Raw genomic sequence first — 12,792 nt, 5'->3', positions numbered from 1 at the left:
AGCTGCCTTCGCTTATGGGCTCGCGGTCATTCCATTCTTCTAGATCGTTATGTTGTGAAGCGAATGCCCGACCATGGCAATAGAAGCGGCTGTCAAAGCAAGAAAAAAGAAAGGAAATATAATTGAAGACTAAGAAAGATAAAACGGAAACTTTGTTGCGAGCACATTTGGGGAATAAGATCATTATGCGAGAATTCAAGCACGCTTTTCCTTTATCTTCTTTCTTTCTTTAATTTCTATATTATGGCGACTGGGGTGCTTGAACATTTCATTTAGCTTGCGTTAACGTCTTCATCAACGAACCGCGGTAACTCAGTGTCCAACTCAGTGGCTATGACATTGCCCTGCCGAGCTCGAGGAAGCGGGTTCGATCCTGTCCACGGTGGCCGCAGTCCGGTAGAACTTGACCACAAAATGTTTAATTGCGTACCGTATGGGATGCACGTTGAGGAACCCCCGGGTGGTTCACATCGTTCCTTAGTGCCCCACGGTGGCGTGCCTCATAATAAGATTGTGCTTGTGGTAAGTAAAATGTAAGGATTTTAATTAATTAAGATTGCGCTTAAGTGGCTATTACGTTTTTACCGCTAGGTTCGATTACCGGCGGCTGCAGCTGTCGCATTCCGATGGAGGCAAAAAATGCGAAAAGTCCTTGAGCTGCGGTTTTATGGCAACCACACGTGGCAGATATTATTCCGAAGGCCATTACTGCAGCGATTCGCATTCAATCAATCAATCAATCAATCACGGTTGTTACATTCTGGATATTGTCGAATCCGCCATCTGATCAGCGCTGATTGGCGCAGAGGGCTACTACGGCCTTTCTGATTGGCTCCCAATGCTACCAATCCAAAACTGGATGCTATGGCGGAATTTGATGACGTGCACCCTAACATAATCTCGATGCCATCACTGCAGGGCGTCTCACAGGCGTCCGACTAAATGACCAACCAACTGTCGATAAATAAATGAATAAATGAATAAATAAATCCACGATGCTAATGGGTAGCCTATGTCGCAATTCCTGAAACATTTTTTGCATTCGCAGCTTATCGGTTCCGACTGCGACAAACAGTCCCACGCACAGGCCAGACGGAAAGCTTTCCTTACTGAGAGGGACATTTTGTCAACGGGATATATTGTTGGATTATTTCATCTTGATGAAATAGACCTCCATTTATTCCCGTGCCAAGGAACGTTTGCCTTACCGAGAGGGACATTTTGTCAACGGGATATATTGTTCGATTATTTCATCTTGATGAAATAGACCTCCATTAATTCCCGTGCCAAGGAACGTTTGCCTTACTGAGAGGGACATTTTGTCAACGGGGTATATTGTTCGATTATTTCATCTTGATGAAATAGACCTCCATTAATTCCCGTGCCAAGGAATGTTTGCTTTTACGAAAAATGTGGATATGGAAAAGATCTGGCTCACACGTGCAGGAATCGCAGTCCTGAGGTAAATGTGCTTTAATCTTATTCTTCACAGACATCATTCTTGGTAAACGCAAACATGCCTTGGCATGGGAATTTATGTGGAGGCTTATTTCATCCTCACGAAAGGTGGTGTTTGTGTCAGAGATGTATACGTCGGTGGCTTTACGCAGCACTGAACGCCATTTTCTTCACTGCATGATTGGATAACAATGCAAACTGTGAGCATCGTGCGCAAACGTACTTGCGCACATGGCCACCTTCTCCTCTAAATGTGACTCCGTCTGTTTCCAATAAACTAGCTGCAAGTGACGCTCCTTCCAGTCCTTAAGCTTTTCTCCGCCCTTGGTTGCGTCTTTGCGGAATAGTACTAAGTAAAACCGGCACGCGGGATATGGTCACGTGACCGCGGTGCGCTGTGCGACGAATTCGTTGGCACGTAGAGAGCACGAGCTCATTTTGCGGTCGAGACACGTTCGCGTCAAGAAGCAGACATCGCAACCGAATATTTTTCTGTCCGCGAGCTTCCGTGTTTGCCGCACAGATGGGAATACGATTAAGCCGCTTCAATGTCGAAGCGGTTGGTGCTTTCGGTGAAGCCAAGCGCATTTAATATATGCTGGAATGTGAGTCGAATGAATAGGTTTGTGTTCCAGTCCCTTTCTTCTCCTTTTCATTATGGACAGTTAGGGAAAAAGACACGACGGGTACTCGTTATAGCGAAATCGGCACTTTTGACGCGTTCGATAACCCGAAGATTTCCAGTGCGTTTCATTGGAACCACGAAGATTTTGGCACAACGAGGGCGAAGCTGTTGCTCGAGAATTCAGAGCCCACAGAAACGGACGCCAGGAAAGTAAGAAAGAACGTGCGCGGTCTAAACCACATTAAACAACTGAAGGCGTTAGATCAACTCGAGTTTATATAGGCACTGTCAATGCTGTGAATTCAACTACAAAAAAAACACAACAGCAACAAAAATCGAACCAACAATGAAATACACAAGTCCTGCCACTTCCATATCCAATACTCCATATGACATATTAGAGAATCTGCTGCTTAATATATGGAATCCCGTATGTTTAATAGGTGATTATTAGATATGGGAGTTATGAAGTATATGTGATTTTTCGGTAAGGAAGTATTGTGGTAGCTCGCAAATTAGGAGCATCTGCCCTGGCTATTAACAAGACGTGGCAGAGGGAAATGAGTTGGAATATTCTTCCACAAACGTACCTGTAACTGGCACCGTGATTAAGTACGTGGAACGTTAATTGTCCAAAATAATCATGGTTCCAGTTACAAGTGTGCGGAATAATGTTATAGATACTAAGTATATGTGTATGTGAAATACTTTCCTGTTAACAGTAATATTATATATATATAATATTACTGTTAACAGAAAAGTATTTCACATACACATATACTTAGTATCTATAATATATATATATATAGTTTCACATACTTATTGTTAAGCGAAGTTGAAAACTAAGAAGTTCAATCCACACGTACTTTTATGTGGAACACTGATACATTACATTTGCAAAAGTTTTCAGCATGCGGCTTGGAACCGAAGTGCAATGAAATTAAAATTGTACCGACCCACCAAAGTATATTAGGTCTGTTTTTTTTTTTTTTTTAGGCAGCCGACTAATAAATTGGCTGGGAGTATGCGACCCGTCATGACTATACCCGTTCTCTGTTTTGTTTTGAGTTCAGGCCCTTATGCTTCCGCTGAGGACGTACACTCAAACAAAAGCGGCTGGCTGGCAGACCGAACGAATGACTGAATGGCGTCCTGGCTGGCTGGTTGCATGTAGATGGATCACTTATGACTGACCATTGGTGGTTGAGAGGCATGATTGATTTATTAATTTATTGCGCAAAGGAAATGCTGGCGACAAGCACATTACGTCATTGGCTGCCCCACGACCTTAAATCGTTAAATGAATAAAGAATGATGTGTGAGGTGAAACACTTCAGCATATAGCAGATCGCAGGCGAACACGGGGTAGTAAGTTGCAATTAAAAATAAATCAAGGGCAAGAAGAATGTATATTACATTTCTCACAGTTTGGCTGGCAGACTGACTGGCCAGGAAACACTGGCCGTGACTAGACCATCAGGTTAAGTTTGACTTTCGCACATGTCACCCCAAACGCACTTTTTTTCCAAATGTACACCGGACACCTCATACGCCATCCGCATCATCTGTAGTAGCGTGCTAGGCATGTGAGTGGAAAAGGAAACCTGCTCCATCAATGTCAGACAACATGTCGCTTTTTATACTATAGCCCTACAAAAGCAAAGGTGACTTGCACCGTCTGTTTCCCATGCCACCTCGGCAACGGAGAAGCTAACGAAGAGACATCAGAGATGTCAGACGCCCACAGCACTAGTTCGTTATACGAAGGTTTCCGCGGAGCCAACTGCGGAAGCTATTCGGAATGAAACCGATGCCAACATTCAGGCACGTACCCAGGGGGGGGGGGGGGCCCGGGGGGGCCCGGGCCCCCCCCCCGAAATCAAGTGGGATACCCCCCCCCCCCCCCTATCCGCCCACGCCACCACTCCTCACACATTCCTAAAGCACCGCCAGATTAATGTTGAGACTTGGCAGCTGTTCATCGGTCAGCCTTATGCTGCCCTTTTCACTCCTTTTAGATGGCGGTAGTTATCGGCATTTCTTGTAATGTGAAGGACAGTTTTCTCATAGATTCCGCACCCGCGCGATTAACTCGAGATGCGCTCAGTTGTCACCATCTATTCAACCGTCACGCGCATAGCTGTTGCTTTTGTTAGATCAACCTTCTTTGTTTAGGCTGATCCTGGGACCAGGAGAGGGATGCGGCTGTTACTCAGCTGGTATGTACTCTCATGGAACGAGTTGCGGCCGGAGAAAACACCAATTGCGTTTAACTTTTCCCTTTGCTTCATTATTTCCTTGAGTTACGGCTCGCCGCGACTGGCCGATACGCGGAACCACATACACGTGATATGGGTTAGATAAGGTGGGAAATAAAATGATGTGAAAGAGCGTCCATCATGAAACCCTGCCATAACCCTTAAACCCATAAGCAAGATGACTGTCGCCAGTTACCTCGTCTGTTTTTCCTTAATTGTATCGCACTTTTCGTGCAAAATTGGAAACCGGAAACAGAAATCGCAAGGAGTTGAGAAATTAAGCGATCTACTAAGGGAGAGAGCCAACGCGCAACAACCAAACTGCAAGCAAAAGCGAATAATAAAAATGTTAACCGTTGTTTATGAGAATATTTATGGATCAACATCTTTTTATTTAAAAAGGAAGTAGAGAAAACGCCGTCGGAAGTGGAGAAAAATTACTTGCTTTGAATGACGCTTCTACAGTTATCGGTCGAACCGCCTCACGCAGCCACTTCTCTGCTGTGCTTATGTGGGTGTTTTTCTAACCTTTCTCGGTGAGCGCAGTGCGTCTAGAATCGCAGAGTCCTGCGCTCTACGCGTTTGTATGGGACTGGCGGCCGCAGAGCGTTACGCAATTCGCGGAACTGTCAAACTGATCCACAAGGGGAAAATAACTGATATTCGAAACTATAACATGTGAAAGACTGAAGAAGCCGTAAAAAAATGAACGCGGCCTGACATCAGTAAAAAAGAAACCTGGCATAGGACAAACCATGATGTATGCACTAAAGGATAAGAGGGATAATATCATAAGGAATCTCGAAGATACAGTAAAAGCAGCGGAAAAATTCTAAGCTGACCTGTATACAGTACCCAGAGGAGTCCCGATACCTCACTTAGAAACAGTAATGAACAGGATACGGAAACTCTCCTATAACTAGCGATGAAGTCAGAAGGGCCCTGCAAGACATGGAATGATGAAGACCGGGAGGAGCAGGTGGAATAACAGTCCATTTAATCAAACATGGAGGAGACATATTGCTTAGAAAACTGGCGGCTCTTTATACGAAGTGTATATCGACTGCAAGGGTCCCAGAAAACTAGAAGAATGCAGACATTATACTAATCCACAAAAAAGGAGACGTTAAAGAATTGAAAACTTATAGGACCATTAGCTTACTCCCAGTATTATATAATATATTTACCAAAATAATGTCCAATAGAATAAGGGCAACACTGGATTTTGTCAACCAAGGGAACAGGCTGGCTTCAGGAAGAGATACCTTACAATGGATCACATCCATATCATCAATTAGGTTATCGCGAAATCTGCAGAGTACAATAAGCCTCTCTATGTGGCTTATATAGATTACGAAAATTCATATGATTCAGTAGAGATACCAGCAGTCTAGAGGCACTACGTAATCAAGGACTACAGAACGCTTACGTGAAAAGCTTGAAAAATATTGCTACATGTGTTTGGTATTTGTTTGTTTGAACGAGGTGCGTGGGCGCCATCACTCCAGAAAAGAGGAGGAAGAACGAACTGGGCTCGCGCTGTGAATCTGACCGGTCAGCGCTGCAACCGTTGTTGTAAATATAATTTGTAAATAGTTTCTCGTCTTACTGGCTCGTCCTTCGCGTAAGAATATATACAGAGGTTCTACAGCTACCTTAATTCTACACAAGAAAAGCAGGGAGATACCTATAGGGAAATGGGTCAGACAGGGAGACACAATTTCTCCAAAGCTATTCACTGCGTGCTTAGAAGAAGTCAAGCTATTAAACTGGGAAGGCTTAGGAGTAAAGATCGACGGCAAATATCTCAGCAACCTTCGGTTTGCCGATGACATTGTTCTATTCAACAACAATGCAGACGAGTTACAACAAATGATTGGAGACCTTAACAGAGAGAGTGTAAGAGTGGGGTTGAATATTAATATGCAGAAGATGACGATAATGATGAATAGCCGGGCAAAGGAACAAGAGATCAGGATCGCCAGTCGGCCACTAGAGACTGTGAAGGAGTACGTTTACCTAGGTCAATTAATCACAGGGAACCCTGATCATGAGCAGGAAATTCACAGAAGAATAAAAATAGGTTGGATCGCATACGGCAGACATTGCGAGCTCCTGACTGGAAGCTTACCATTATTATTGAAAAGTAAGGTGTGCAATCAGTGCATTTTGCCAGTGCGGACATATGGGGCAGAGACTTGAGAATGAGTTAAGGACCGCGCAAAGAGAGATCGAACGACGATTGCTAGGCATGACGTTAAGAGAGAGAAAGAGAGCGGTTTGGATCAGAGAGCGAACGGGCATAGACGATATTCTAATTGACATCAAAAGGAAAAAATGCAGCTGGGCAGGTCATGTAATGCGCCGGTTAGATAACCGCTGGACCATTAGGGTTACAGAATGGGTACCAAGAGAAGGAAAACGCAATCGAGGACGACAAAACACTAAGTGGAGCGATGAAATTAGGAAATTCGCGGGCGCTAGTTGGAATCGGTTGGCGCAGGACAGGGGTAAATGGAGATCGCAGGGAGAGGCCTTCGTCCTGCAGTGGACATAAAACAGGATGATGATGATGATGAATGTGATGATGATGATGATGATGATGATGATGATGATGATGATGATGATGATGATGATGATGATGATGATGATGGAGGTGGTGGGCCCCCCCCCCCGAAAAAAAATCCTGGGTACGTGCCTGCCAACATTACTATGGTAAACACGACTCCCGCAGACGCTGACTGTCCGCGAACGGCGGATAACAGAAGGGAAAGTGAGACGAAAAAAAAAGAAAGGAAAGTGAGAGAGGATAACAGCGAAAACACGAGGTGACCTCGGCCTATAGTGGGCGCGGGTCTGCTTTGCGCGTGCGCCTGTGTAGCGCGCAAGGTCGTCGGCGTGGGGTCTGGATAATAAAAGAAAAGAAGGAAGTTCTCTCGTGCGATCAGCTGGCTGAGACGTAGACCGTAACGTAATGCAAGCGGGGCAACGTGTTGCGGAGCAGAAACGAAGGAAATCAGCATGCATATCGCTCAGTATACGCCTATCTTGCCAGGCGATTGAACCTATTGAATAATGTTTTTAATGTGTTGCCGCTTTATTACGCAAAGAAAAGGGCTTCTAGAAGCACCACTTCGTAAACATGTTTAGAATTCAAGCGCTGTGGTATTACTCCCTGTGAGGGCCTCGGTATTAGATGTAAGCAATAGTGATGTGTACGTCTTCCTTCACGAAACAACCTTATATCACGCTAATTACTGCCCTCCTGACTATTTTCTGCTCTTTTATTCGCTAGTTTAGCTCTTCAATATTATATTATTGCAGTCATTGTGCGCATAAACCACCTGATTTCTGGACCTCCGGCGTACGGAAGAACGCAAGTCAGGCGTGGAGTTTTGGGTACGCTCGGGTGCGCTATTTTGATGAGAAAGCAGCAGATGGCCCATTGAGCGAAATAGCCGCCGACGTCTGTAGCAGAGAAACGGTAGCTAAATTCCTATTGGCTGTGACGTGACGTCACGAGTGCACCTCGATGGAGCAGAGCGGACGAAAGATGCTGCACCGTTAGCGCGTCAGGTGTTGCGTGAGGGGAGAGAGCATCGCTGCGATGCCGCATCCCTCTCGCTCTCGGAAGTCGGCGCATGGTCTGTATCTCTCTCTCTCTCTCTCCAATCATCACTGGGTTTAGCTGCTGTGCGCGCTTGCCGGCCTTTGTGGGCGCTGCTGCTTCCTCGGTCTCTCATCGCGCAGGACGTCACTCCGGCAGCACGTACTGCTATGGCACATTATTCGCCGTGCAAAACTCGAAAGGCCGTTCAGTGCCGTTCAATTGGAAGTTTGTGCTTTCGCATTCACAACCCATAAGAAGTGCTTAGCATCCTCTGATTATTTTGAAAGCTCGCTATGTAAAAGCAAAGCGTATTTTGACATGAGGTAGGATACTCTAGCCGAGTATTCTGTGCTGAGGGCAGGGAATGAAAAATAAAAAGCAGGCGTGATATGTAACGATGAGAAGAAAAATATGGGTGACAGTATAAACACCTAAATGAAATAACTTGCTCGTATGCTCCATATTATGTGGTTGCCGAAAGTGCACTAGCTTTACTCAGGTATATATTCGTACTTTACTGCAACAGCAATTTTCGTTTTCATTGAAGTGATGTCAATCACAGCGCTTCGTGTTTCATTGGGAGGTTGGTTGGCAGTCACGGAAACGCCAGCACGAAACCTCGCCAAACATTAGAGTATACATAGAAACTGTATAAATAAAATTATAAAATAAATTAATAAATATATCGCATGCTCAATGGACTCAAGGCTAAATAGCGAATAGAACCCATCATGAATAAAGGGAGTGTCAGAGGAGTCCTGGCAACTTCTTTTTTAAGGAGAGGGAGTAATTAGCACTTGTATCTAACTCCACTATGGGGAGTTATCGTAAACCAGAAACAGAGCAATAACTCTATTTGGAAGAGTGAGCCTATACTCATATGGGGAGTACTTGAGAACGCTTGAAAAGGGAGTTTAAACATGGGAAAATGAATTACTCCCTCAAAAAAGGAGTTGCTACAACTTTTGTCTTTCTATTACTGGGCAGCGCATTTTCTTCTTTCTTTACGTTATGTTTCAAGGCGGCAGTCATTATTATTCTTTCTTTTGTTTTGTTTTCGCCGTTAGCGAAAAAAATGATTAAGAAACAGAAGATAAAACAATAACGAAGGCAGCAAAACAACGACTCCTTTTTGTGTTAATACATACTCTCCAAGTCCTTGTTTTTTTTTAATCTAATGTACCTATTTTATCAACTAGTGGTGGATTTGTTTCGCGTTCCATACATTGCGTTTCATACATTGCGTTTCATTGTTTTGAGCTACCTGAAAAAAACGCGCGAGGAGGCACCGTTGCATGTGGCGCCACCTGCGCTACCGGCGCCTCACTTGAATTATGCTGCCTTATCTTTTCTCGTGTCTACATATTTTCACTTCAAAGCAACTTCAACGCACATCATATATTTAATTTTTACTTGCCCTTTATGTACAAATTAAATTGCGAGCCCTCTTTGCGAGCTGCAGCCGGTAAGTCGCAGCATGTCACTAAAGGACGCCCGCAGCGCCAGCCGCCAATTCGGAAAGCACGCCAGCAAGCCGACAACGGTTCTTGAGTGGCACTTTCCAACCATCAAACTACGAAAAATTACGATGAAACGTAGATAGACTGACCTCAACGGTATGGATTTTACGATGTGATGAACGCATGGGTACAACTGAATTTGGGTTGTCGATCAATAGCACTTCTCGCAAAGAAAAAAAAAAGTATTTCCGAATGGCTCACACAACACGCGCCATCAATACGAAGAGACATGGCTTTAGGGTGGGGATGTAAGGAACTGCAAAGACGTCGAAAAAAAGCTGTCTTCCTTCGCTGCAACTACTTACTGTCTAGTTTAACTTGAGTTGGCAGTGAAGTTGCACTAGTAAAAACGGACGCAGCAGTGAAATTAACTGTATCGCGGACTTTTGAAGACCGAAAATGCTCAGACTCCATACACTTTGTCCGCTTTCGCCGAAGAAAAAGACTTTGAGAAGAGCAGACGCCCTGGAGGTATCAAGTACGACACCATTTTTGAGAAGGTCGCTTGCCAACAATTTTTGTTTGTTTCTGTGATTGGATGGCAGAGACACACAACCCCTCGGGATCCGTGTGCCTCTGTTGCCAAGAGCTGTTTTTTTTTATGCGAAGCATATTACGAGAGCTCAACCCAGCTCTTCAGGCGCGGCGGTGTCGCCTTCAATACCACGTGACACCGTGACGTCACGACAGAGGAGAAACGGGGCCCCAACTCGCGCCGTCGCTCGCGGCGCGCGGCGGTATTGGCCTCGAGCTCCACCACTGGAAAAGCTGGCGCCACCGTCGGCGTGACGTTCTAGGAGGGATCACGTGGACATAGCGGCCGCGTCGGCTGCTTCGGGCGCGCCGAAGGGAGCTGAAAACGAGTTTAAATTCCCTCGAACGCTGCGGTCCTCATTTAGTGGCGAAATTTTCCCGCTTCGAGTGTCTCTTTTACAACGCTTGAAGGCACTACAATAGGTGGTGGCTGCCTTTGAAGGCGCGCAGCATGGTAGGCTACTGCTCGGTGCCGCAGGGCCGGACGCGCGTAACGGAGGCCGGTGTCAGCCTTATTCACACGTAGCCGCAGGACAAGACGCTGCGTGAAGCTTGGCTCGCGAAACATAAAACCGGCAAACAGTCATCGGCTGCAACTCGGGTATGCAGCAAGCACAGACGCGAGGAAGATTTCTGCTACGGCGCCCGGTCTGCGATGTTCTGAAAACGCGCACTGAGAGGCTCTGAAAACGCGCACTGAGAGGCTCGCCCGAGTCCGCTGCCCGACTAATGTCATGACGGTTTGGTGTATGAACTTGTGGATGCTATAGATACTGGCAAGTTCAGTGGAGTGAAAAGGCAGCGGTAAGAAGCACATTTTAAAAAAGCATGGCATATGGTCATGTTTGTGTTATGAATTAATGCACTGGATTACAAAAAAGGAGCAGAGGGAAATTGCACGCTGAGAGCACCGATAAACATGCAGTGCGACGCAACTTCAGAAATAGTATTGAAAGGTCAAAGAATTTAGAAGAAAAAAAAAGATTGAATCGTCGCGACGGCACATCACAGTCCCCGTAGGCGTCGAAGTCTCTACAATGAAATTATTTTTGAACAGCTCTGATAGCACCCACGCAACAATGGTTGCTTGTATACTGTCAAATGCTCATACTCTGCGGCCTAAAGCTCATGGCACGGTGCGAAAACGCGCGCGCGGAGAAAGCGAAACAGTGAGCGGACAAGCATGCATACGCGCAGTCGGTCGCTGCGAATCTGCGCGATCGCTGCATTGAGGCTTCGTTCTATTACACTCCATTTAGTTATACAAACACTATAAGAACATATTTCACATAGTTTGCTCTCAGCGTTTACCTACCTTTCACGCAAGAAGCCGGTTCGGGAGACTCCATCGCGGCGACCGCGCGCAGTGGCGTTCACTGTACGTATTCGGTAAAGAGATAGCGTCTGTAAACGATTGTGTGCTTTCAGTTTGCCCAAGATTATTATTTAGACAGTGAGAAACTTCTCTCGTTTCGAAAGTACTTACAGAAATGTCCGGGAGAGCTCGCGCGTGGTGTTTTCAGTGAGCGTTGACAGCAAAACCTATGAGGAGCGCGCCACGTGATCCCTCATACTACGCCAGCGAGGCGCTTCCGATAGATGTTGACTCCGTAACTCCTCGCCGCCATAAGCAGCTGCGCTTGCCTCTGTTAGACATTCACGAGGTGAGATGCCTCCTGGAGACAGAGCTGCTCGTTGGAATGAGAAGCGAAGGTTGCGGCGTTCTACAGAGACTGATTTTCTAGGTGGCTTTGGCTCAACTCTTGCAAGATGGGCTGGGTGGGAATTGCACCAGGGTCTCCGGAGTGTGAGACGGAGACGCTACCACTGAGCCACGAGTACGATGCTTCAAAGCGGTACAAAAGCGCCTCTAGTGAATGCGGTGCTGCCTTAGAAACGAGCTGTTTCTAAGGCTCAGGCGTGCGTCGCTTGCTCAGGCGCACATTTTGTTGCCGCGCCGAACGCTGCGTTGCTCGACGCTCACCGCGTCCAATGCGGGGCGCGTAGTCGCTGCGCCGTAGCCCATTGTCTTACACCCCTTGGCGGGTCGACGGGAACGCTATCGCGTTCCACTCTTGAAGGCGAAGCAGAGTAACGCATGAGTTGTTTCTTCGTCTAGCCGAACCAAATATAGCCAAGCAACAGCAGTTCACCAGGCTAAACAGTGGTTCAACAACTAAAATAAAGGCTAGTATGCTTCGCATCCTGGGCTTAACCTTAGCTAAGCCACAGCCATTTTTTAAGTTGCATCCTAACTTTACAGCTCACTATTACAATGTGGCGCCAGATGTAAACCGGCAGACGTGCCCGCTTCAAAACGTACGTGCGTAGGAAATCTATGAAGAATCGTTTTCCACGCACTCCACTGGGGGCGCACATATAGGCACCGACTACGCTACAAGGGATTTCAGATGCCCTACCCCTAACATTTCCCGAGGCATGCCGCAAACTTCCGCGCTTACAAAAACACAAGCTGCAACGGTTCTAACAAATTATATCAAATTTGAGCATCAAGCTGCTTATGTGCAGTAGACTGGACCAGCGTTGGTCCTGTGGCCGATCGCAGTACACCAGTATACTATAATAACCAACTTGGGGACTTGCACTGGCAACCAGCAGAAATCTCTATACGAGCTATAGCCAGCTTGAATCCCATTTGTGCATAAACATTCACCTGTGTTTCCAAAGGGTCATCACTCACCATCCCCATTTCAACCTGAGGCCCATTGCAATGGGGACCAACTGGAACCTGTTGCAGCGGGGCTATTAATGGGAACTAATGGGTCG

This window comes from Dermacentor albipictus, chromosome 10 (genome assembly GCF_038994185.2).
Source record: "Dermacentor albipictus isolate Rhodes 1998 colony chromosome 10, USDA_Dalb.pri_finalv2, whole genome shotgun sequence".
NCBI lineage: Eukaryota > Metazoa > Arthropoda > Arachnida > Ixodida > Ixodidae > Dermacentor > Dermacentor albipictus.
Note: the sequence above shows the minus strand (reverse complement) of the source record.